Source organism: Podarcis filfolensis (assembly GCF_964270895.1).
Source record: "Podarcis filfolensis genome assembly, chromosome: 3".
NCBI classification, from domain to species: domain Eukaryota; kingdom Metazoa; phylum Chordata; class Lepidosauria; order Squamata; family Lacertidae; genus Podarcis; species Podarcis filfolensis.
In genome coordinates, this window is record NC_139606.1 from 35,303,926 (window position 1) to 35,328,209 (window position 24,284).

Consider the following 24,284-nt stretch of genomic DNA (forward strand, 5'->3'; position numbering starts at 1 on the left):
AGCATTAACACTGCTAGAAGAAAGCACTTTGAAAAGGCTTTGAGCATGTTAATGGAAAGGAGTTGAGTACTATAGCTGGAGGAGATTTTAGGTTATATTTCCTCTAAGACATCTCAGAGAATTTATCTACTGTAGATGCCTAAATATCAGCCTTCTGTGTGCTTGTAAAGTTCTAACCCATCTGAGGCCTGTCAAAAGGAAAGGAGAGAACTTAATTTGCTGCGTCAAATTTTCCAAAGAAACTGTGGCATCTAAAGCACTGGTCTTCAACTGGTGGGTCACGGCCTGATGCAAGGTGGGTGGCAACAGGAGCACTACAACCATGCAAATATATTGTAAAAGATTAACAAATGGGTCCCCAAATGTATGTTTAAGTTAAAAGTGGGTCCTTAGTCTTGAAAAGGTTGAAGATACCTCATTTCCTGTGTTTATTTATCAGACCCCCAAAGGAGTGGGGCTATAGCACCATCTATTAATATTTTTTGGCAGTGGATTCGATCAGCTAAATGCTTCATCTGAAAAAGGAAAATTTCTGATTAAAAAATGACCATGCTTTGTGATTTATCCTTATAGAGAAACCTTATCAGAAAATCCTCTGACAATGACCACCTGCAGGTGACTGGAATTCAGGAAGAAGTAGCAGTGCTCCTACAGCCTGAGGCTTGGTCAACAGGAGGTTGAGGAAAGTATTTATGTTGACTGGTTCATTTTTTTCTAATTGAAGTTTTATTTTGTTTGAAGGTTTCCACTGTTGTCAAAATCTGATGTTTCCATCAACTCAGAAATTTTAATCATCTGCACTGACATTTCGTATTTGCTAAGAAGCCACAAGACAGAATGCATTAACCACCACACATCCTTCTGCTAAGTTCTGCTGGGTCTTTAACAGACATCTATAGCAATCAGCATGCAGGAGAGGGGACCTTGAGCAAATCAATAACCATATCTTTTTATCTCCCTTTGTTTCACTTCACTTTAAACAAAAACACACCTGATGAGAAATCTACTAGGTTGCCTTTTTGACAAATAAAAAGAGGAGAAAGAGAGACTCTGTCTTTCATTGTCAGCGTCTCCTCTCCTAACAACTCTTCATCAAAGTTATCCATGCTCAGGTTCCTTCGGTTTATTGAATACGTATTCTCATCACTATTTATGCAAGCACCATAATGCATGGCAAAGGATGTCACTTTCTACAGTGAACACTCACTAAGGAATAGTGCAAGAGTCATAAAAAACAATCAAATTTATCTTTGAAATTCCCCGCTGATTCTTCTTGATATTCATATTGAAGAATGTGCGATGGTGCTGTCAGGTTTTATGGGTTCATTGTATCCTCAGAACATAATAAGTTTAAGAATTCTGTTGCTCGCAAGGCGGGAGAGGGAGGAGAGGGATAGAGTGTTAAGTCTTTCCCTTTTTATTTTTAAAAATACCTGTTTGAAATTCTTGTGATTTGTTTTAAAAAGGCATTAAATACGGCATTAAAAAACAACAACCAGGACATTCTTCATATCCTTCATTTAAGTTTATGAGGTTTTAGTATTAATAAATGAAAGGCTGGGTCACTCATTTTTTCCAACCTAAAAATATTGCACAAGCTGTTGTTATTTAATTATGGGTTTTCACTTAAAATGAGTAGTTTTTTAAACTTCCCAGGCTGCTGTTTCCTGTTGGGGTTTGAATGCTCTCAACCGCCACTTGCCTGTGGCTGGGAAGTAAAAATTCAATATCAATAGGATGACAGCTCCTCCGAGGGACGTTTTGGCAGGCTCTAAAGTACAGCGCTGTGACAGTGACTGGTGTTGCTAGAACATCCTTTTTACATTCATTTTAATGTATGTAGGAAACAGATCTAGCTGCTTTTATTCACTATTTAATCGCTGATGACTCCCATACCATTTGCTTAAGTTCCACCTATAAGGGGAAAGCACACCCAGGGGGGCTGCCTTTACTTTTGCTTGTATTCCTGTAAACCAAGTACGACTTATTGGCATTGGTTCTCAAGGTACTTTCACCACAACTGCCCCATTGAAGTGAGCCGACCAGCTCTAGAATGAGCCGTTTTCAAGAACTACAGCCATGTTGTAAACGTTTGTCACAGGAATAGAAGCAATATTTCCTCCTGGTGGCAGCCCCCTTGGCATTCTGGAGAGCCACTGGACTTGACTGTGGTGGGGACTGAGAACCTTCTGGGTGTAATAGTTAAAACATTCTCATACCCAGTGCTTTTTTCCAAGACAAAAAGGTGCCAGAACGCACATCCCTCAGAAAAGCTACCCCAGATCTTTGGGCTGAGGGGCAGGTTTGTTGAAGCTGCTCAGCTGAGGCAAGGGGAACCTTCCTCACCCGCACCTCCGACTCGCAAGGAAACCCTCTCTGGAGCCCACAGAAGATATTCTTTTTGGGCTCTGGGAAGGGTCTCCTTGTGAGCCAGAGGTGCATCAGGGCTTTGTTGAGGATGGTCAGGTTTCTTCCCCCTGCTTCTAGGGGTCACCTGAGAGGTGCCAGAATGCCAGCTGGAAAATAAAAGCCCTGCTTATACCACATTAACAGTCATGGCATCCCCCAAAGAATTCTGGGAGTTGCAGTGTCTGAAGGGTGCTGAGAGTCGTCGAGAGAACCCCATTCTCCACACACAGCTACAGTTTTCCAGAGTATTTTAACAATCCCACTTCACAGGCAGCTCTAAGAACTGTACCTCTGTGAGGGGCTTAACAGCACCCTTAACAAACTACAGTTCTCAGGATTCTTTGTGTGAGGGGGGCGGTGCTATGACTGGAGCATCAGAGCAGAGAGACATGAGTTCAAATCTTCACATGGCCATGAAGATCACTGAGGGGACTTGTAACCTCCCATCACATCTCACCCTAACCCACCTCACAGGATTGCTGTGAGGCTACAAGGGAGCGGGGAAGACACTTGGAGGAAGGCTGGGATATTATGAATTAAACAGTCAATGGCACAGAGAGTTGCTGCTGCAGAAAGGGGGCTGAAAAGCCCTGTCACATGGAAGCAGAAGTGTTTTAGGGAGTTAAAAGTGACGTGAGGAAAACTTCACTTTTTGTGATGAAAACACACTCTTTTGTCCTGTTGCCACCTCTGGTCAAGCAGGTTGTTCATATTTGTTGGGGGTGGGGGGGTGGGAATTCCATTTCCCTGAACAGGTGTTTACCACAGTTTGCAGTCTCTTATCTCTGGCATCTACATTGCCTGTGATCATGAGATTAGGGCATAATACATAAAGATCTGATTTGCAAGGCTGTTATCAGCGATGCATGATTGCGAAAAATTGGGATTACATTTCTGGCTTTGACTACTCTCACAACCATAATATTTCAAGGAAGCAGTCAAAAAGATAACGCAAACCTTGGGGACTGCTACTGTTTGAAGAGACAAAAAATCTGACCCCGTGACTCTGTGCAGCATCCATCTTTGATGCCAAAATTCAGACAGACCCTAGAGAAAGGACAGAAACAGCAAGCATGAAACCGCATGGTGCAGTGTTGGGACTCAGAGAAGAGCTGAAGACATTTCTGGCAACTGAAGTGAACATTAGCATTCCTTTCATAAATTTGCTGAAAGTGCCCTTTGTTAGCTATTTCTCTTATTAGAAGCAAAGAAGGATTAATTTTAAACAACAAAAACGCATGAAAAGAGCTATAGAACTGTGTCCAATACTGGTGAGGCTCTGAATTGTAATTTTTTTTGGGGGAGGGGGAGGGGAGGGAGACTAATAGAAGAAATATAAACAGATTGAAAGAAAATGAGGCATTGTATTTTATTCATTTTCAGGGTGAACTATATTTTAGAAAAACGAGCTATCTATTGGGACAAGCTCTTGTATGTGAGGAAAATAAGATTCTACTAATGCTGATAGATTTGGGACACACTTCTAAGCAAGTTTCTAATGAAAATATTTTGTAGAGAGACTTGGGGGATCTTGAAACCCTGAAAAAAAAATAGTGGACTCCAGTTATGACAGGCTGGAGTACATGAAAGGTCTGCCTTTTTCCACCTGGCCTGGGAGGGTGGGGTGCCCGACTGACCCAACTACTGAAGCTGAGGCTGCTGAACAGACTCTTGGGCTGAGGTGTTGTTTAAGGCATTTTGTTGGTGGGGGCTTGTTGCTGTGTTTGATATTATTTTTTTGTATTTTTATTTTAGATTCCGTTCTGACACCTCTCCGGTGGGCACCATTGTCGTGGTGAGTTCTGGCACCTCTTTTTCTAGAATTTATAGAATTTTATTCTGATTTATGTTGTAAGCCACCTTGAGCATGGTTTTAACTATGGAAAGTTAAGGTTTAACTATGGAAAGGCAGCTTGTAAATAGTGTATGTATGCATGCTCACAAAAAACCAGGGAAGTCCAGCCACTTAAACTTCAGTGCCAGATGTAAGATAACCAAAGAGTACATCAAAGCAATGGTTAGCAGCCTATCCAGTGAGGCAAACGGTGGATTTAAACTAGCAAGGAATTTGCCTCAACAACAAATTCTAGTCCAAGAAGAAGGAAAATTAAAACCGTGGTCCTTTTTAGCCCTTAATAATATATCTGTGTGAGAGAAAAATGAGCTCATTATGAATCTAGGTATTTAATAAGGTGCTACAAGAAGCTTTTATATAGAATCTTGAGTGGCAGCTAGCTGTACCATAACTCCACTTTCAGAAAGGACCAGCAGGCAATGATGAACATGAGTTAGCTCTCTGCCGCTCAAACAGCATGTGGCCAAATCGTATTACCACTTAGGCCAATTCACCCAAGCCCTCTTCTGTCTCTGTATTAATAACTTGGTGCCCAGATAACATATGGGTTGGGGTGTTGGTACAGCAGATTTGGTATCCAGCTGCTGTTTTCTAAAGCAAAAAAAAAGGGGGAGACTCTATTTATGAAATGCTGATGGTCCCTTAAACACTCACCTACTATAAAACACTCACCTACTATAAAAATAAATAAATCAGAAAATGCCTCTGCTAACTCTGACTGAGTGGATACCATCAGACTCCTGTCAGGGTGATAGGGTCTGAATCTCTTCCTACTTACTGTCATTCCTCACAAGCCCTCCAAACAGTAGCAGACGGCATGGTGTGGTGGTGGTACTCACCTGACCTCCAGTCAGTTGCATCACTGGTGGTTACTGGAAGGTAGCAGGTAGGGACAAGGCGGCAGCATGGGCAAGGGAGGCACAGTGCAAACACACTGGCATGGGCACCACATCTGCACTGATCTAACCTCACTGCCGCCTCTCCATCTACTTCCCAGCAAGCCACAGCAGCACAGCTGACCGGGAGTCAGTCACAAGCTTAGAAGGCTTTTAAACAGTGCTAGGCAAATTCATGGAGGATGCTAGCAGCTATTGGTCATGGTAGCTATAGCTTAACTCAAGGCTCAGAGGCAGCATACATCTTTAGGGAACAATCATGGGAGAGAGCTGCTGTCATCATGCCTTGTTTGGGGGCTTCTAGCTGATGACAGTGGTAAATAGCAGGGCTCTTCTTATATTTGATGGAGATCTGGACACCAGCACCAGGTCTGGCCTTGAATGTGCAGTTCTACATTTGGTTCCTTTTGTCAGGTGATAAATAATAATAGACCCAGTGTGACAGAAAGCTCCTGCTACTGACCAAGATTGTGTGAGCTTATTATTAGTGTTAATTTTCAGCTTGTTGCTAAAAGCAATCATATAGCATCACCAGCAAACATTGCTCAACCGACAAACCATATGCATAAAATGCTACATAGCCAAATCATATGTAACTGTTGCAAATCTTAGCTCGGGTTTAATACTGTTTTGCATGAATTCACAGTCTTAAAACACACCCAGTTGCTCATTATTTGGTATGATGGAGATTTTAAGCCTCTATGTAATGGTTTAACAATTTCTTCTTGACCAAAGGGCGTAGTACTTATCTTCCACTTCAAGAGAGTAATTTTGGCAAATAGCTCCTTCGTCTAGATTTCAGATCAGGAGCTGTGTTAAAGAATGCCAAGGTCTTGCCCTCAGGTGTAATTTTTTTTCTTATGCAGCCATTGGAGTAGCATTGTAGGCAGAGAGTCCATTTTTTAGACACCATTTGTCCTGACATCTAGGAAATGAAACAAGCCCTCTCTTGACACAAGTCAAGTCATTTAACCCAGCTCTTGACATATCTGCATCTACAGTGGCACGTCTGGAAAAAAGCAAAAAGGGAGGGTGATGGAAATAGTAGCTGTCCCAACAGGTTAAGAAAAGTAAAAGTGGGAAGTTTAGTAGGAATGCAACATTGCATTGCTGGAACAGACCAAAGGCCCATTTAATCTGGCTTTCCCAGCTGAAATGTGGCCAACTAGTTGCCCTTATAAGGCTCACTACTGTGGCATAAAAGTGATAATAGGTGGTGGGGCACAGCAGGAATGCCATTCGTAATGTGCATTTGCCCCACATGTTAATAAAGGGCTGAATACACACTATACATTTAAAGCACATTTCCCCCCAAAGAAACCTGGGTGCTGTAATTAAGGGTGCTGGAAACTGTAGCTCTGTGCGGGGTAAACCAGGATCCTTTGGAGGGGGAAATGTGCTTTAAATGTATGGTGTGTACACAGTCTTATTTTAATGAAGCATGCAAACATATATATTGGAAATTACAACAACAATTCTTTATTTTGGTCCAAAGACCCACAATATATTGGGAATTGCTTTTTAGCTGTTTTAAATTTTGCAGTGGTTCATATTGTTTTATTTATGATGCTGTTAAAAAGGATTAATGATCACGTCGGGGAAGAAGAAGAAATCACCCTCGGATGTTGTTTCCAATATTTGATAACTGGAGGCATGCCGCATCTAAAGATGACCAATCCATGTAGCTATTGTTAATTCTTTTGCCTTTTAGTACCAAATTGCATTTTTGAGAACATAAGTTGGGGGTGTCATCAGCCAAAGTAAAACAAATTTGTGGCTATAGTTGCATAAATGGAGAATAGTAAAAACTGCACTAACATTGAATGAAGTTTCCAGCTGCTGTACAATATTAGAATGTACTGTGAGAATTCCATTAAATCCTCTTCCCTGATTTTGAAATAAAAGTTAATATTTCCAAGACGTTGACTGACACCGTGGCAGCCATGGCACTAATAGTCTAGTCTAGTCTATAATGCCATGCAGATTTTACTCTGAGGGCCAATTTTAATTCAGGTGAAAACTCCATTGATTTCCGTGATCCATTAAATAGTTTTGCCTTGGGCCAATTGGAGTTTAACACTGAATTTTGTATTGCCAGATTGGTGGGAGGGAAGAACTTCATGGCCTTAAGGACTGCATGGTCGCCTGCGAGAAAACAGGTTATCTGATAAATTGCTAACAAGGTTAGATAGAGTTGTTTCACAGTTTGAAATGGTTTGCGTTCATATATAGGTAAGAAAAATGCACAATTAGTATGTTAAGGCAAAACATAATTTAGTTCCCATGAAGAAAGTGACATATGCACTAGCCAGGATGACATAAAACAAGATGTGAAAAGATATTGTCAAAGCTTTACTGCGAATGCAGTTCAGCATGGGGTAGGTATAAACATGGAATAGGTGCTTAAGGTTTCTTCTAGATGGGGTAGGCAAATATGTCGATTTCACTTTCAGTTTACCTCCTTTTCTCTAATTCAAATAAATTCAATTCTCCGTATTTCTATATCACTCTGAGGCTTATTATTTTTAATCTCCTATAAATTTCAATATGCAATTTTGCCTAAAATGCACATTTTGCAAAGTAATTTCCCCTAATATAATGCATGCTTTTATGTTATTTTCACTAACATATGCATTTATATGTGGGTGTGCATCATATCCTCACTAAAGCCCGTTTAAAATCTTTGTGCAGCCAATTCAGCAGTAATAAAACCAGCTGGGTTCAAACATATACACTCAACAGCTGATGGGATGACTTTGGTTCTGAGAATTTACTGGCATTTTCCAACTTAACCTGAAACTTTCTGCTAATGGAAAAATAAAATAGTTATTTGTAAGTAGCAGTGATGCAGAAAAATATTACCTGGCAATTGGTTTCTGAGAATTAAAAGAATGTGATCTTTTTAAACGGAACGAGAAGCGGAAAATCAAAAACATTGATTTCAAAAGAAAAGCCATTCTATTCATTGTCCTGAGACAGTTCAAAGAAAGCCCTATATTCCCTTTGCTCCAATCTTTTGATATCCTTGCCAAAACAAAAACAAAAAACCAGGTCTGAAGCAGGCTGCTTTCTTTAGCTACATTTTCTTCAGCACTGGAGCTGTCTGTGTTGTCTAAAGTTGTAAGAAATACTGTGGCGAGAGCTTACAAAAAGCTCATGCCTTACACAGGGAAGATAAGGGTATGGGTGGTATACTTGTTAAACAGAAATCACCCTGCTGGCTTTCCCTGAGACTAAGCTCCTTCCCGCACGAGTTGTAGCATGTGCATTACGGCTCTTTAGGCAGACTGGTCCCAAAATACTCTCCTCAGTCCAGCATCTCCACTTACTGTCTCCCTCCAGCTATTGCAGCCCATGGACAGCTGGCAAATGTATCGTTTTCTGCTCCTCACTTGCCTGAACAGTAAGAAATCCCATGGACAAGCATTGCTGGGCTTTTGTGGAGAAAATATTGCACACTTAAGGTGTTTAGTTTTACCTCTGAGTATCTGCATGGGCCCTAAGATTCACCTCGTTTCTGCACCTGTATCTGCATCTATGTTTTTTTGATTCACCTTGTTATTCAGCCCCCACAGAAAGAGCCATTGCACACCCCCTAATATCTGTTCATTTATCAGATATACACCCTGATGAGAAGTAAGCTGGGAGCAGAATCGGTCTCCCAAATGCAACAGCAGTCAAGCCCACACACCAACACCATATTTCATGCTAAAGGTAAAGGTAAAGGGACCCCTGACCATTAGGTCCAGTCGTGGCCGACTCTGGGGTTGCGGTGCTCATCTCACTTTATTGGCCGAGGGAGCCGGCGTACAGCTTCCGGGTTATGTGGCCAGCATGACTAAGCTGCTTCTGCAAACCAGAGCAACACATGGAAACGCCGTTTACCTTACCGCCGGAGCAGTACCTATTTATCTACTTGCACTTTGACGTGCTTTCGAACTGCTAGGTTGGCAGGAGCAGGGACTGAGCAACGAGAGCTCACCCCGTCACAGGGATTCGAACCACCGACCTTCTGATGGGCAAGTCCTAAGCTCTGTGGTTTAACCCACAGCGCCACAGCCAGCTGCAAAATCCCAGTTGTATCTCTTTTCTAGCCAAAATAATGGAATAGTTGCCTTAAATTCTAGTACTGTTGCCACTAGCCATTAAAAGGGGCACTGCTGAAAATCCCAGAACAATTTAATATTCCTTTCTTGCCAAAAAGTAGGACCAGCAATTTCTGTACACTTTAAAAAAAAATACACACTTTAAAAAGTTACTTGGGGGAGCACACCCATAGGCAAATTCCTAAGCAGGGAGGAGTTATTATTCTTCCACATTAAGTGGTGCATCCCTATTACATCCTTAGCTGAACTTGCCTATTTGTCAAATTTATTCCCAGCACCTTCCTCTGAAGGAGCCCAGGACAGCAGAGAGAGAGATGTCTGGGCTGAACGCTGTAACTAGTTATGCAGAATGTATCTTGCCAGCAGCTCTGTTGGGTTCCTGTGTGCTATTCAAGCTGGAGTTTGTGGTCATTAGAGCCCTTTTATAGCTTGGGATCTAGACACCTATAGAACTGCTTGCTCCTATATTGTCATTCAGATAACCTTCAGAGATCCTTCTCTGGGTGCCCACAGCTTTGGCAGTTAAGAAGGCTGGTGACAGGAGACAGAACTGTTTCTGTGTTAGTTACCCTGTGGTAGTTAGGAACAACCACTTCAGAGACGCTTGCCCGGTACCAACTCTGTTGATCTTTGGATTATTAGTTTAGTATTGTTATATATTTATTTCTGCCTTTGCCTTTTTCCCTGATGGAATTTAATATGCCAAGGTATGTCTGGGTTTTTTCCCACCTGGTCTATGCTTTAATGAACAGTGACATGGATCTAGATTGCTTTGCTTTTCTGTTAGGTATATATTGTTGCTTTACACCATGTATTCCTGATGTTTTATTGATTTTCTGTTTTGTATTTCATTGGGTTTTAATGTTTCATATCTTTATTGTTTTATCCTTATTGGAAGTTGCCTTGCGTACTTTTTTTCCAAATAAAGCAGGCGATGTATAAGTACTTTAAACATTCAGGCCTGTGAATTTAATCAAGGTGTGTTGGGAAATGAACTGATTTTGTCTGGTTGAGTAGCAGGGTTCAGAATGAAGAGAAATAAAATGGGGGGGGGGGAGGTGAGGCAAATGTCCAAAACTGGAAGCGACAGTATGTTAAAAATTAATTAGAAGAAGGAACAAACCTCTTGCATGATGTAAAGGCTGTGATGAAAAATTGTACAACAAAGTGAAACTTTGGAAGGGAAGATGGCAGAAATTAAATCTAGCTTTTGTTACCTGCATCTGAAAAGACAATACTCTCACAATTACCATTTTAAAAAAAGTTATCTCAAACATTACCAATGCCTAACTGCGAGTGTTGCAGCAGTTATTTATAAATGTGATTTGAGTGAAGAAAGGGCTTCGGAATAAAGAACCTATAATGTACCATGAGGAAAAAAAGGGAGCTTTAGAAATGCCAAACATTAAATTGCATTATTATGCTAGCTGCCTACAGTGGCTAATTGGATGGTTCTATGATACATTTACAGTGGGCATAAATACTGGATAACCTTATTTCTCAGTTAATGCATAATCTTTTTTGTGGGTAAATCAGAAAGTGCACTTGAAACATTGTAAGCAAACACTTTTGATTAAAATGGCTGAAGAATCTGAGATGCATACAATCAGAATCAGTTCAGCAAAATCTCCAAGGGTGCAAGTAATACTATATAGTCTAGATTTCAATCCTAATGGTGAGTTAGAATTGGAGGAAATTTAATTTATAAAAATAGGAAAGTATATTAAGATGAGAACAAATCATGTCCTGCAAGGTGTAAGGTGCAAGGTGAATTATGATTCACCTCCGTGGTTTGATTCTCTATAAATGTTTCTGCTCAGTGGAATCTGATCCAGTAGGGCTCCACACCCAAGGAAAATGTCAAGAATAGTTTTTAATCTCTCCTCCCCCCTCAAAAAAGAGAAAAGAATCAAAGCCACAAACTCTTTCCTGTCTAATAGACATTTTATACTTCTGTCTGTTTTGTAGACTCCATTATTTGGCTGATTGGCAATGGTCATGGCTTGTGGGAAGGATGGACAGGAAATAATAGGGATGCTAAATTTAATGGCAAACATATTGAGGCTCCTACAAGGTGAGGGATGGCCATGCCATTGCTGGCTGGCTCAAGTTGAAGTTGCAAGGGGGTGATCTTTGGTTTCCATTGGGCATACTTCACTGAACACCAAACAATGGGGATGGAGTCCATGATGCCCCCTCAGCTCCTCTTCAGAAACAGGAACATGGTTAAGCCAATTGGCTTGCCTGCGCCCTGAGTGAGGTAGCTTTGCCTTTGGTAGGTACCAGGGGACAACTTGCACCTACCAGCCCCAGTTGCACTGCCTGTACCACAGTGTTGGCTTTTATCTGATTTGCTGTTACTAAAACAATTATTCCTTAATCTCCCATAACTATATTATGTCTTCATTCCTGAGGGTGTGGGAAGACTACAGCAACTGAAGAAACACTGATGCATAAGAAGAAGAAACAGAAATAACACTGATAAGTTATTCTTCCTGCGTCATCCCCGAGACTCATGCAAAGGGGGTCACACATATAGCCCCTTGGCAAGTGCTATGCTCTCCCTTGTGCAGAATAAATGCAGGGTTTGGAGCAGGAGATTTATTCCTCTTTCCCTTTGACATGAAAACTGGAAGTGATAATGGAAGAAGTGCCACTTCTGATCAGCACTGCTGCCACATCTGATAAATGTCCAAAAGCCAGTTATTGAAACAACTCTCACTTAAACACGATTGCCAACACTTGTTAAGGAGCCGATTGCTTATGTCCTTTGGAGTTCCTTCGAAAGGCATGAACATCTTATGCCTTTGCTTCAGGAACCACAGCTTCTCCATTTACTTTCAACTGGGGGTGTAAGCAGGCATTCATTTCCATTCTGCCCCGTATTTCTTGCATGCAGTGCTGTTTCCGTTCCTCTGCAGCTTGACTGAAAACAGCAGCAGCAAATGAATTGTTGATTTCTGTTCTAGACAAGGAATGAATAGGTGAACAATATCCACTCCTGTTTCTGTTTCCATCAGATTTCTCCAACACCTCTACTTTCATCAAGTTCTTTGTAGAGTAACAAGAATCACCCGGGCTTGAAAACCACACCGACAATTGTTAGAAAGAAAAGCGGTGCTCCTCTTCCCAGTTGTGTGAGAGATTATTATGAGAGGCACTATTTTAGGACTTGTGAGAGCAGAAACAATCCCATTGTGCTTCATTACACTGCCTTCAAAGCCAGTACAAATGATACGGCAGTGGAATTCTGCCCCATTCCCTGCTTCCATTGTTGCCCACTGCATTACATAGCAGTCCAAACAACCCTCCCGAGAGCAAATGCTGTCTAGTGCCAATCTTGGTTGTCAATTCCCCCAGTTACAACAGATGAAAATTATCTTGACATTCTGTGTATTTGTCTGGATGTTATCCATTGTTGCTGTTGTAACCTCCTTTGAGGCATCATGCTGAACACAGATTCAATTTCTGAAGCACCTGAAGGCAGTGTCAGCACTGAGGAACCTTGCCAAAGCCTCACTCTCGTAAAATGGAACAAAGAAAGGATTCAAGCCGCATTGTGATTTTTAAAAAAAGTAAAAGTAAAAAGTGTCCTCTACAATGGTTAGCAAGGAGGAATGCAGTTTTAAAGGCTTGCTGGAAGAAAAGTGCACAGAACAGCTAGATGCAAGAATTGTTTTGATTAACCCTACTGGAATTCAGGCAGCAGAATAGTGGGGTTGTTGTTGGGGTGGTGTTTTTTTTTTTTTTTAATGCACTACTTTGATTCCTTGGTTGGAAAATACTTTTCAGGAGCAAATTGGTACAAGCTTGTTGTGTGGAGTAAAAATCTCATTTTGTCTCTCTTGGAGACACTCATTCCATAAAGTATTCAGTTTCCTGAATAGGAATGAAATTCAAAGCTTGCTTCATTTTGTAAGCTCTATGGAGAAAAAGCTCCCGGTGAAAGAAAATAAGAATGCAGACTAGTGAAGTGCAGGGAGCAACAAAAGGGTTTGTTGCCAAAAGGCATTCGGAGTGAAATCTGGTGACTGATTAGCTGTTCCATTTGCAGACTGGAACCTGGACCATCCTGAATCTGGCAGCATCGGTTGCAGGTCCAGAGAATTCTTTTGGTGTCATAGGTTAAATGCATATCGACAGAGGATGATACTGCCATGCCATCGTAGCAGATGAAGCTTTTGTTCATGTCTAGCATAGCCCACAATGTTGGGCAAAGCTTTTGGAAATGGTAGAGCCCAGAAAAACTTGCCATAGTCCAGTAAGCTCTCATGGGACAGACCTTTCCCAGACCAAGTATCTGGGTATATATGTATATATTTAAACAACCAAGTTGCCAAACTTGATTGTGGTTTGTTTGTTTGGAGTTGGGAAAATGCATGTGTTTTAGTGAAACTAGAGGGCTCTTTCCATCTCTTCCATATATTATTTGTGGTGTTCATACCACAACCACCAGCACATGACGAAGATTGGAAGATCCCACCTGTATTGCCTGGCACAGGAAGAGCTTAGTTGCGTGAGATGCTGTAACTGTGTTTTCCGCAAACTGAACCACCATGCATATTTCAGATATGGTTTCGTTCTGCAGCTGAGGCTCATTAGAAAGAGTCTGCTGCCTGTTGGTATGCTCTTGCCAGGCTTTTTTTCAAAGTACTTTTACTGCTGTGTCTCATGAACACAAGCTCTTTTCTAAAGCCGTTTGCCTTGCTTTACAGTTGGGAAGCTGTGGCCCTCCAGATGTTGATGGGACTGTAGCTCTCAGCTTCAGAATCAGAAGAATCTTTATTTGCATCAACCACTATCTATAGCAATAAAATAAAATACAATGTACTGAAGACAGAGGTAAAAATTTAACTATGTAAAATACATTCTGTAGGTTTACATCAATAATCAAATAATAGATCTTATTCTAATTGCCCCGCTAAATATTTTTGCAGTTTTTGCTGTCACCTGATTATGTTGATCTGCTAGGAGAAAGGACACAGTACAAATGGTTGAGTGACCTGGTATGGATAGGCTGATTCTGCTTCCCTCCTGGAGCCTGATTGGTCTTTTCCTGCAGGCCAATCTCAGTTGTTGCATTCTAGGATCCTACTTGCCTATTGTTCTAGGATCCAAGCTTAGTACATAACAGGAACGGATTCCGTTCAACTTCAAGGTATGACTGTATAGGGCTGACTACTGCTGTGGCCCAAACATCAGGAAATAACCCAGATGAATCAATAAATGAGAATATTACTGCCAGCAGGGAGGCCCACCAGTCAATGTTAGATTTCAACTGTTCTGGGGACAAATAGTCTATGCCTGGTGCTTTATTATTTTTAAACTGTGAGATAAGGTTCTTGACCTCAGTTATAGATACTGGAGGCCAGTCTGGTAGGTTTCCCAACGATTCTGTTATTTGGTTGACCTCATCATCCTGCCCATGATTGAGCGATAATACTGCATCCATTCATTGGGTCTGATAGTACACACTGGAATATTACAAGCATTCTCCAGAAAGCCTGATATTGTACGCTGGAAGAGGCAGGTGTCTCAGTTTCCCTTGGTGATTGATGGGAGCTGGGGTGCAGTATCTGCAAGGCCACAGGCTAGCCACCCATGCTTTAGTGTGACCGCCTGCCGTTTCTCCCCCCGTTTTCCAAATACATGCTAAACTTCTTTGGGCTCAGGCTTCTGAGGACCTTCTCCTCCCAATGACCTCAGTGGGGATGATTAGGGATGCTTAGCACATCTCCACATGAAGCCTCTGATTTATTGGATAATTTTGCACCTGAAGAAATCCTGCCTCTTTGGTCAGCTCCACTGAACTGGTTTATATGATACAGAAGTATAAACGTCAGCATATGGGCTGTTTTTATCCTTCCACCACTGCCACATTCAGAGTACACTACTAAGCCAAACACTGAACACAGTGAGAATGATCTCAATAATGAACATTGTAATTTGTGGATTTAATGTGCAGGGTAGGATTTCACATTACTGGCCTTGCATTGTAAAGTATCCTGTACAGAACATGCACGTCTCTCCACATGAGATTAAGAAGGCTTTATGTCCCAGTCTGCTCCAGCAATGTAAAACTGAGGGGGCAACCTACCAAATCTCAATATCTGTCTTACTTGCCTTCAGAGTGTCTTTATTTCAGGCTGCATGGATCAGGTTTCTTTTGGCATATACAAATTTAAAACCATGTCCACAGAATTTAACAAACAGGCCCAAACCAGCAAGTGACACAAACATACTGGCACTGCCATACTTCCCCCCCCCCTTTTTTTTTGGTACATGATTTTTGAAAACCCTCTAAATAGAGCATAAATATCTGGTAATGTGTCTCCTTTATTTATTTATGTTCTAGCTTTTTGTACAGGCGATGGCATAGTGTGGGGGGCGAGGGGGACCATAGCCCTGCTGGCAAAATTCTGAGGGGGCACAACCAGGTGCCCCCACATAGATGCTAGCTTCTGTGTGGATCCCTGCCCCAGTGCAGGTGGCAGAGCAGCCTATGCCCATAGTGAGTAGGACCAGCTGGAGGGAAGCAAGCAAGGGGTCACCCCAGTGCTGCACAGCCCGATGCTCCTCTCTGCAGGCATCGGGGAGATTCACCTGCCAAAGGCTGCATCGGCTGACTGAGCTCCCCCTTGCGTGGGCAGCGGGGAGGCACAGTGTGGCCCTGCTTGGCTCCCTTGAGGTGGTGCTCCAGTGGCATCAGCAGCTTGTCCGCCCTGGGTGCCAGCAACCCACGCTACGCCACTGTGTCCAGGGTTGTGTTTTGTTTTTTACTTTTGAATAAACCATTAATATTATGCAGGGTATCAGCTCTCTGTTGTGGCCTGGATTGCATGAGTTAACCTCAAGTAGTTGTGATTGCAGCAGGTAGCGGTGTGATCCTGCTGTTCTCCATATCTTAGTGGGTGCCTGACCCCTTATTTCGCAAACCCCTTAACATCCACCAAGAACATTGTTTTTCTGTGCATGAAGTTCCCATGATATAACCATAAAGAGAAAGTCACCCGCAGCGACTGCTCTACAGCTGTGGAATGCCTTCCTCTGAAAAAGGGAATAATGTCACCAGGTGATTGACAGGTGGGTGTCCCCCACCCATTGGTCAAAGTTTAGAGGGACTCACTGGATCAACTGATCCGCAGTTACATTGAGCTTCTTTGAAGTTAGCTTGCAGGCAGAGATGGAATCCAACTGTGCCCCCAAATGGGCAAAGCAGGGTTTGCTGACCTATCAGCTTACTGGCACTGTCAGCAAAACCCTTCAGCTGTACTGGGGTGGCTCACAGCAGGGAATTGCTTAGGGCAGCCTCTTCCAGCAGGGCTTACTTTCAGGGCCAATCTGCTGCTCAGCAAGCCCTGTTTGCAAGGGAATAATTGAGCATGCCCTTTATGCTCCTGTTTATTCCTTTGCAGGCATGTCCTTATCTGCTGCTCACCTGACATCACATATGACATCACGGCAAGTGGACATGTTTCATTTTATAAAAACAGCCTAGTGGACCAAATTGGGACCCATGCTGGGCTTAATAAGGCCTGTGGGTCAGTAATTTCTGGGAGTTTTTTTGGAGTTAGCTGAAAGCTGAACCTTAGCATGGCTCCAAAATGCGCTTTTGGTGTCAATTTTGGTTAAAGCAATAGGAAGCATTTTTGTCAACCTTTGGGGCGGTTGATTTTAAATGTTACCTTTGAGAAGGAATGAATAAAATATCTAAATAAGTGACCATTCTGAAGAAAGGATTGGAACAGAGACACAATGCTCTAGAGCCCTGATCCAAAGGCCGCAGGGTGTATAATGCTCACACAGAACCCACAACCAAGGAGGAGGTTTTATTTCTATAAAGCCTGCTGCATCCTTTACTTCTCAGCACTGAATAAAATTGAGGCAGTTTTTGTTGGAAACCCCATCGACACAAATGCCTTCCTGGGGCTTGCCACAAATCTTAGTGGATCAGGACGCGGGCTTATAAAAAGACCCTAAATTCATAAGATTTCTAAATTGCCTTGGAAAGAAGGCTGTGGAGAATGCCATATTGATGGAGATGTAAAAACAATAATTCAGGGCTCCCCTTTTGTACCAAGAAGACACTCACCATTCTGTTTCTGCCTTCTGCTGATCCCTGCATTTCTCTCTGGCATTCTAAATGAAAGTCGTTTCCTCAGTGACCAAAATGGCCACTTTGGATACTGCATGAGTGATGTTTTTAATTTCTCTCTGTTACTTCAGACATGTATTGGGGAACGGATGGCTATAACTGTATACTTATGAAGACATAAATAAGCATGCAGCATGCACTACCAGCATCTCAAGTAAGTAACATTTAGTAAATCAGGTGGAACTTTGCGACCTTGGAAGTGACTACTGAACCATGTAAGCTAGCCCATGAGATATGAAGCTCAAAACACCATATATTTCCCACTCAACCAGAAACCAAAAGCCAATCAGTTTATAAACTGCTTGCTTCGCTTTTCCCACCCCCCGCCACAATTGCTGCATGTACGCCTCGTTATTTTTTGTACTTTTCCTTGGTGTGAAGACACATTTTCTGTGCAGTTTGTATAATTACGCTTCGTATTTATTAATATGTTGATAGGCCGCTAATGTTAACACCACCCACATGGTAACCCGACTCTCAAACCCATAAATAATGCAAGCCTGGAACTGTTAAAATCCCAGCAATCAAACTCCTGCTCCCCAATTCGCTGTCATAACAACAAGTGAGACTGTGAAAAGAGTGGGAGGGTTCAGAAAGGTTTTCTAAGATGAAGGAAGGTTTGTTTGCAGGCGTTCCTTGGCCTGGCATCAGCAGGGATGCTCACCCTCGTCTCTTGACGTTACCTCTATGCCAGGATTTGGCCTGCCAGGTTTCTGTTCAAATGCAGCATCTGTTCCTTTTTCTTTGGCATGTATCTTCCTCCCTTCTCCCCTTCTCCCCACAGAGACTTTTTCTTGCTTGTTTGCCACTTCCATGCTGATCAGTTCCAGCATAGCCTACAACAGGAATAGCCAACATAATGCCCTCCAAATGGTATTGGACTAAAACTCCCATCAGCCCCAGCCAGCAAAGTTCCCATCTTTTCTATAGGAATATCTCTCTGTCTTTTTACAGGGCCAAGTAACTACTAGATTTTGTAGCAGTTGGTCCAAATAGCCCTTAACATGGCATTAAACCAATCTGGTGTGGCTAATCTAGTTATGTTTGCATGACAGCATGATTCTACCTTTGCACCATGTTTAGAACAGAAGGTGTGTGTGTGGTTTTTTTTTGGGGGGGGTAAAACATCAGCAGCAACTACTACCGTACTTTTCCCCTTTAGGGGTGGGTGTCAAAAACTTGCCTGATGAAGATTTTTGGAGAACATGAAAGCTTTCTCCTGACTTTGTGACATTTCAGTTGGTTCTAATAAATGTATGCTGATACTTTATATATTTAAAATATCTTATATATTATATATTTAATCCATTCACCTTGAATCTTCACATCACTACAGCTTGTCAGGATGGGCCTGTATCCGCTACATATTTTGGAAAGTTGTCCATTTGTTATCTTTCCATTCACACGTCTTGAGATATCATTGCCAAACTTGACATGAGAGTTCCCAGGGTTGGGATGGCACTCTTCATTGAAGTTTGGATGCTGGCCACCATTTTGAATCAGGATGGTGGACCAAACTGTGTCTTCGGGGTGACTTGGCCTGCTTTTTTGGCATAGGTTCAACTGCCTCTCAAGATAGTGTCACCTAACTCTGCACAAGGATTCCTGAGGTGGGGATGGGAGTCTATGCTGACATTTGGGTGCCAGGCACCATTTTGGATCAAGATGGTGGGCCAAAATATCAATTTGCATGGTTTTTGACATAGATTTGACCTCCTCTTGAGGTATTTTCACCCAACTGGACACAAAGATTCTTGAGGTGGGGATGGGGGTATTCGTTGATTTTTGGATGCAGGTGCCATTTTGACTTCACCTAATCTTTTGCGTGGTGGGTTTCATACAAATTATATGTGCCATCTTTCCCCCCGCTATGTGATTTTGCATGAGCAACTCAGACATTAGCAGATATGCAATTCAAAGATGGCCAGATGCAGGCAAAGCATAACTGGGTCAGAACCACTAAATTTTGTGCACAAATCCATTTAGAACAGATCCCCACTCCATTTGTAATGGTCACCAATATCAGTTTCTCTCTCATAAAAAAAGTTTCTCTCTCATAAAACCCTCACCATGCGCCATGGCCTTGGCCCAAGTGGCTGCTATTCAGAAAATGGTAAATATTTAATATAATATGACATATTAATTTAATATAACACATTCTTTGACCATTAAGCTGAAAGCAAGTTGGCCTAATGCCACCTAGTGATGTTCATAGCTGAAGAGGGCTCAGATATACAATGCCAATGCTCTGCCCACTGCTCATCCCTGCCTCTCTTCTTACTATACATATTGCAGCACATTCTCCAGTTACTGCAATGCTGAGAGTACAAAGTAGCTGAGCCATGATTTCATTTTTCTCATTTGTGTAGGCAGTATTTCTCAACAGTTTTTTCATACCTCCCTCAGTTGGCCAGTGCACTTCAACAAGTAAACAGTCGCTGCTTTCGATGACAAAGAGCGGCAGTCAATTTTTCACAACTCTTTTTTGTTTTTTCAGGGTGGGAAGGGTTTGTGACCTCACCGTGTTCCAATGAATCAAGCTACATGTGTAATTTAGTAGAGCTGTCAGCATCCATTACTGGAAGAATCTACCATGTGTTTCTTCATTTACTTGTTTTCCACCAGAGGTGCAAAGACTAATGCTGTCACAACATGGAGATAGGAACCGTGCAGGGCTGTTTTCTAAACCCATTTGACTACATAATATAACACTGCCTTTAAAGCCTTTCACTAACATTTTCCTCTGTTGTGTGACAGAATGTTAACTGCCCCCAGATTAAACATCAACACTGAATGAAAGCTTTGAGTTACATGAAATGTCACTGCAATGTATACATGCATAATTGAACAATAAGCATTTCCGTGTAGTACCAGAAGCCTTTGACTTCTGTTTTTACGAATTCTGTTTTTACGAGTGGGACCTGCAACAAAATGTTGTAGTTTAGAGACCTTCTCTCCACTTGTACAATCAATTGACCATGCCCTCCTCTGAATATTCCATTCTATTCCCCCTCCCATGTGATTTTCTTGTTCCCCTGCCCCCATATCACTAGTCAGACATATTTAGTACTTATTGACTGTTTGGGTTCCCAGTCCTTAGTGTTTTAATCTCCTGATAGGCTGAAGCCAAAGCAATAGCCTCCCAACAGCAACGTCATTGCTGCTTACTGGGAGAGGGAGGGGTGAGGAGACACAGAGGTCTGGGCTACATGAGTGCATCACTGGGAGCCCCAAATTGTCTCCACCAGTGCATCTTCAACTCACCACCACGTTGTCCCTCTCCCTGCTGGCAAGCAGCAGTGATGCTGCTGCCAGGAGGCTTTGATTGTGACCCACAATTCAGAGTGTTGGTACTGACCTTTAAAGCCCTAAATTTGGCCCTGTATACCTGAAGGAGTGTCTCCATCCACATCGTTCAGCCCAGAGACTGAGATCCAGCTCCAAGGGCCTTCTGGCAGTTCCCTCACTGCAAGAAGTGAGGTTACAAGGAACCAGGCAGAGGATTTTCTCAGTGGTCATGCCCACCCTGTGGGATGCCCTCCCATCAGATGTCAAGGAAATAAATAACTACAGTCATACCTTATGTTACGTTTGCTTCATGTTACGTTTTTTCAGGTTGCATCCCGTGGTGACCCGGAAGTATCAGAAAGGGTTACTTCCAGGTTTTGCTGCTCACGCATGTGCACAAGCGCTAAATTGTGCTTCACACATGCGCACAAACGCCAAATCGCACTGTGCACTTGCGCAGATAGGGCCCTTCAGGTTGTGCTCTTTTCATGTTGCGAACAGGCCTCCGGAACAGATCCCGTTCGCAACCAGAGGTACCACTGTATCTGACTTTTAGAAGAGGGCAACCCTGTATACGGAAGTTTTTAATGTTTGATGTTTTACTGTGCTTGATTTTTAAATTTGTTGGAAGCCTCCCAGAGTGGTGGCTCGAGCAAGCCAATTGGATGGGCAGCATATAAACAACAAACAAATTATTACTATTATTATTACTCTGCCCCACCAGACAAGCCACTGCTAGTTTAGAGTTCAACCCACTGCATTCCATTTCCCCTACAGATGCCAGTTTTCTGTTCCCCTTCCCATTAGCCAGCCAGCATTGTGCCCATTGAGTTTGCTCTGACCTCATTTGGGTGTTTATGGTGGAGGTGGATGCACCAATGCCCTATCTCTATTTCAAAGAGGGCCAGATTTGATGAAGTGAACAGGCATGAGTACCGAACACAGTTGTTGATCTTCTTTGGGATTGAAGTTGTTAAGCTTTTTTTTTTAGGATTGAAGTTGTTGAGCTTTGCAGGGATTTTACCCCAGGAAATAAACTGCCACAGTGGCCAGATTAAACTGACCGGCGGGCCAGACTAGGCCCCCGAAACAGACTCTGGACATGCCTGCCCTATCTAACTACACAAAAGTTGGTGAGAATATATGCTCAGTTTAAAATGACTCTCTTCTGCTGCCTGTTCTGTATTTGCAGCATCAGTAAGAGACCCACCCCTCTCCACCACCATCACAGAAGCCCTTGGAACATACACCTCGCTCCAGTTCTCCGTGGCAGGCATTCCACTAGTTTATAAATAATAACAGGTGGAAATGATTTTGTTCCTGATGTTGAAAAATGTACAGGACAAGTAATTTATTACAGTAAATTGCCTGCTGCAAGAACTGATAATAATTTTTAAGGGGGTGAAATCAAGCCATTTCGAAGGAAATTAACATCTCTGTGGTGGGGGCTATCGATTCCCTGTAAGAACATAATACAGAATCAATTATCATTACTCTGCACTGTGTTTCAGTTCATAATTCTTTGGTGTCAAGTACAGATGCTTTTAAATGACACCCCAGGATATTATCCTTTTCCAAATAAAGCAAGTCCAGATGTTTTTTTCCTGGTTAAAACAGAAAAACAAAGAACATATGGCCCAGAGTTACCTTGCAAACTGCATGTGCCTTATTCACTTATAACGTAGCTGCAGCCCCCAAGCTAAATCTCTTGCCCAGTCATTTCGAAAGCTTATGTCAGCGAGATATCACTAGTTCATTTCAAAATCTCAGAATGCTGTAGACATCATGAAAGGAGACTTTCCCTCCTCTACTTATTTCACTTCACTGAATCTCTGGCAGAACCGTAGTTGTCATCAAGATGAAAACCTGATTCTGCAAATGCTGGAGCTGTGAACAGGCGATAGCTTATCAGAGACCTAGAGAGAGAGTATCTCTGAAACATCATTACAGACAGTACATATGCTCATTTTTGTGTGTGTCCCGCTTTGGTCTCCAGCCAAACTGATTTTGCAGGCTTATATAACGTGTTGTTTTTCAAACTTTGGATGCTTCTAGACAGGAAGCTCTGGGCACTACAAAATCACTGCTCTTTTTCCGGAAGTTACAAGTGGACTGTTAATGGACTTAAAAACACACACACACACACACACACACACACACACACTCATCTTGATTTGTCTGCAGAAATCTTAATGCAGAAGTTAGACTTCTGCAACAGCTTGTGTTGGCAAATTCCTGAGCATAACTGTTGGATGGTTTACCCTTCGTAGCTTTCTCTGATCTGTGTATCAGGCGCAGGTCTTCCTTACTGACCGTCTCCTCTTTGGGAGAATAGCGACCTACAGTGAACAGTGGCTTCTCCAATTCCAGCTGAGACTCTAACGATGGTCTGGAAAATGTACGTGTATTTCTATCAGAACTCTCAGTGGTGCTTTCACTGTCACTGTCAATGGAAACTACATGTTCTATTTAAATACAGCTGCTGAAATTAAGATAGCTAACCTGGAGTATCTCCAGATGAGGTCATCCAGTGAGCATCATCCTGATTTGTTTGCAAGAAGATTACAATGTTGGCTATTTAATAAGCAGTCATTCCGCTTTGATTGTGGGGAGGTTAGATAACTTTGTATTAAAGCCAGTGTTAATCTCACACTTTCCACAGCATTCTTCTGTCCATAGGAGCCAACTCCTAGGGGCCGAGGGGTCTTCAGCCCCCCCATAAAATATTTGAGGGTGCCAGGGCCCCCCCAAAGTTCATGGGCACTGCCATTCAAATAGCGTGAGTGCACCACAACGTGTGAATGATTATGCAAGGTGGGGCTTACCTGCCCCACTCCATATTTTATTTAAGTTGGCACTCCTGTTCCAATCAGTTTCCTTACTGCAGAAAGTCCAATGTTTAGGGCAGGCATGTCCAAAGTCTGGCCCAGGGGCCACTTGTGGCTCCCAGGCTGGCTTCAAATGGCCACCCCAGGCAATTTTGAAAAAGCAATCTCTTGTGGCCCCCGTGCGCCTGCCCACCAAAGCCATTTCCTTTTTGCGGGTTCGTCATGAGCTCTCCCCTCTGCGTGGGGGGCATGGCTAGCCCCCCCCCCCGCACCATTAGGGAGTCCCTAGCTGCGTCACTCCTTGGGTCGACCAATCTGGTTGGCTGGGGGCGTAGCTAAATAAATAAATACTACAATACACATTTGGGATGTTGATGCTGTAGTGATGGCGGTGGCAGAGGGGCAGCCACCACCTTGACCTCAACCGCCACGTTTCCCCTTCCTCTGAGGCTTCTATCTCCTTTCTCCATGTGCTTGGGCAGCACCTGAGTTGTTGGTCCTTCAGTGGTGGTGGGGAAGCAGTGTGCGGTGGGCCAGGTATGGAAAGTGGAGGAGGGCTGAGAGCTGCGGTGGCGAGGCTCGGGTAGCACGGTGCCTCCCTTCCCATCAGAGCAGCCCCAATCCCATTCCTACTTGTGTGCAAGCAGGAGGGGGCAGGGATCCCTCAGCTGGGAAGGGAGGTTTTGCACTGCCTATCAGAGCAGCCCCGATTCCCAACTCCTACTTGTGTGCAAGCAGGAGGGGGCA

At 42.9% G+C, this 24,284-nt stretch overlaps 1 long non-coding RNA gene across 1 annotated transcript in view; it reads left to right on the plus strand.

Annotated features, from left to right (window-relative positions):
• The first annotated feature begins 4,163 nt into the window (after positions 1-4,163).
• The window catches only part of LOC310759902, an 89,337-nt gene continuing 69,216 nt past the window's right edge, over positions 4,164-24,284 (plus strand). The window contains exon 1 of the long non-coding RNA XR_014546627.1: positions 4,164-4,204. This is a non-coding gene — a long non-coding RNA (uncharacterized lncRNA). The remainder of the gene's footprint in view (positions 4,205-24,284) is intronic.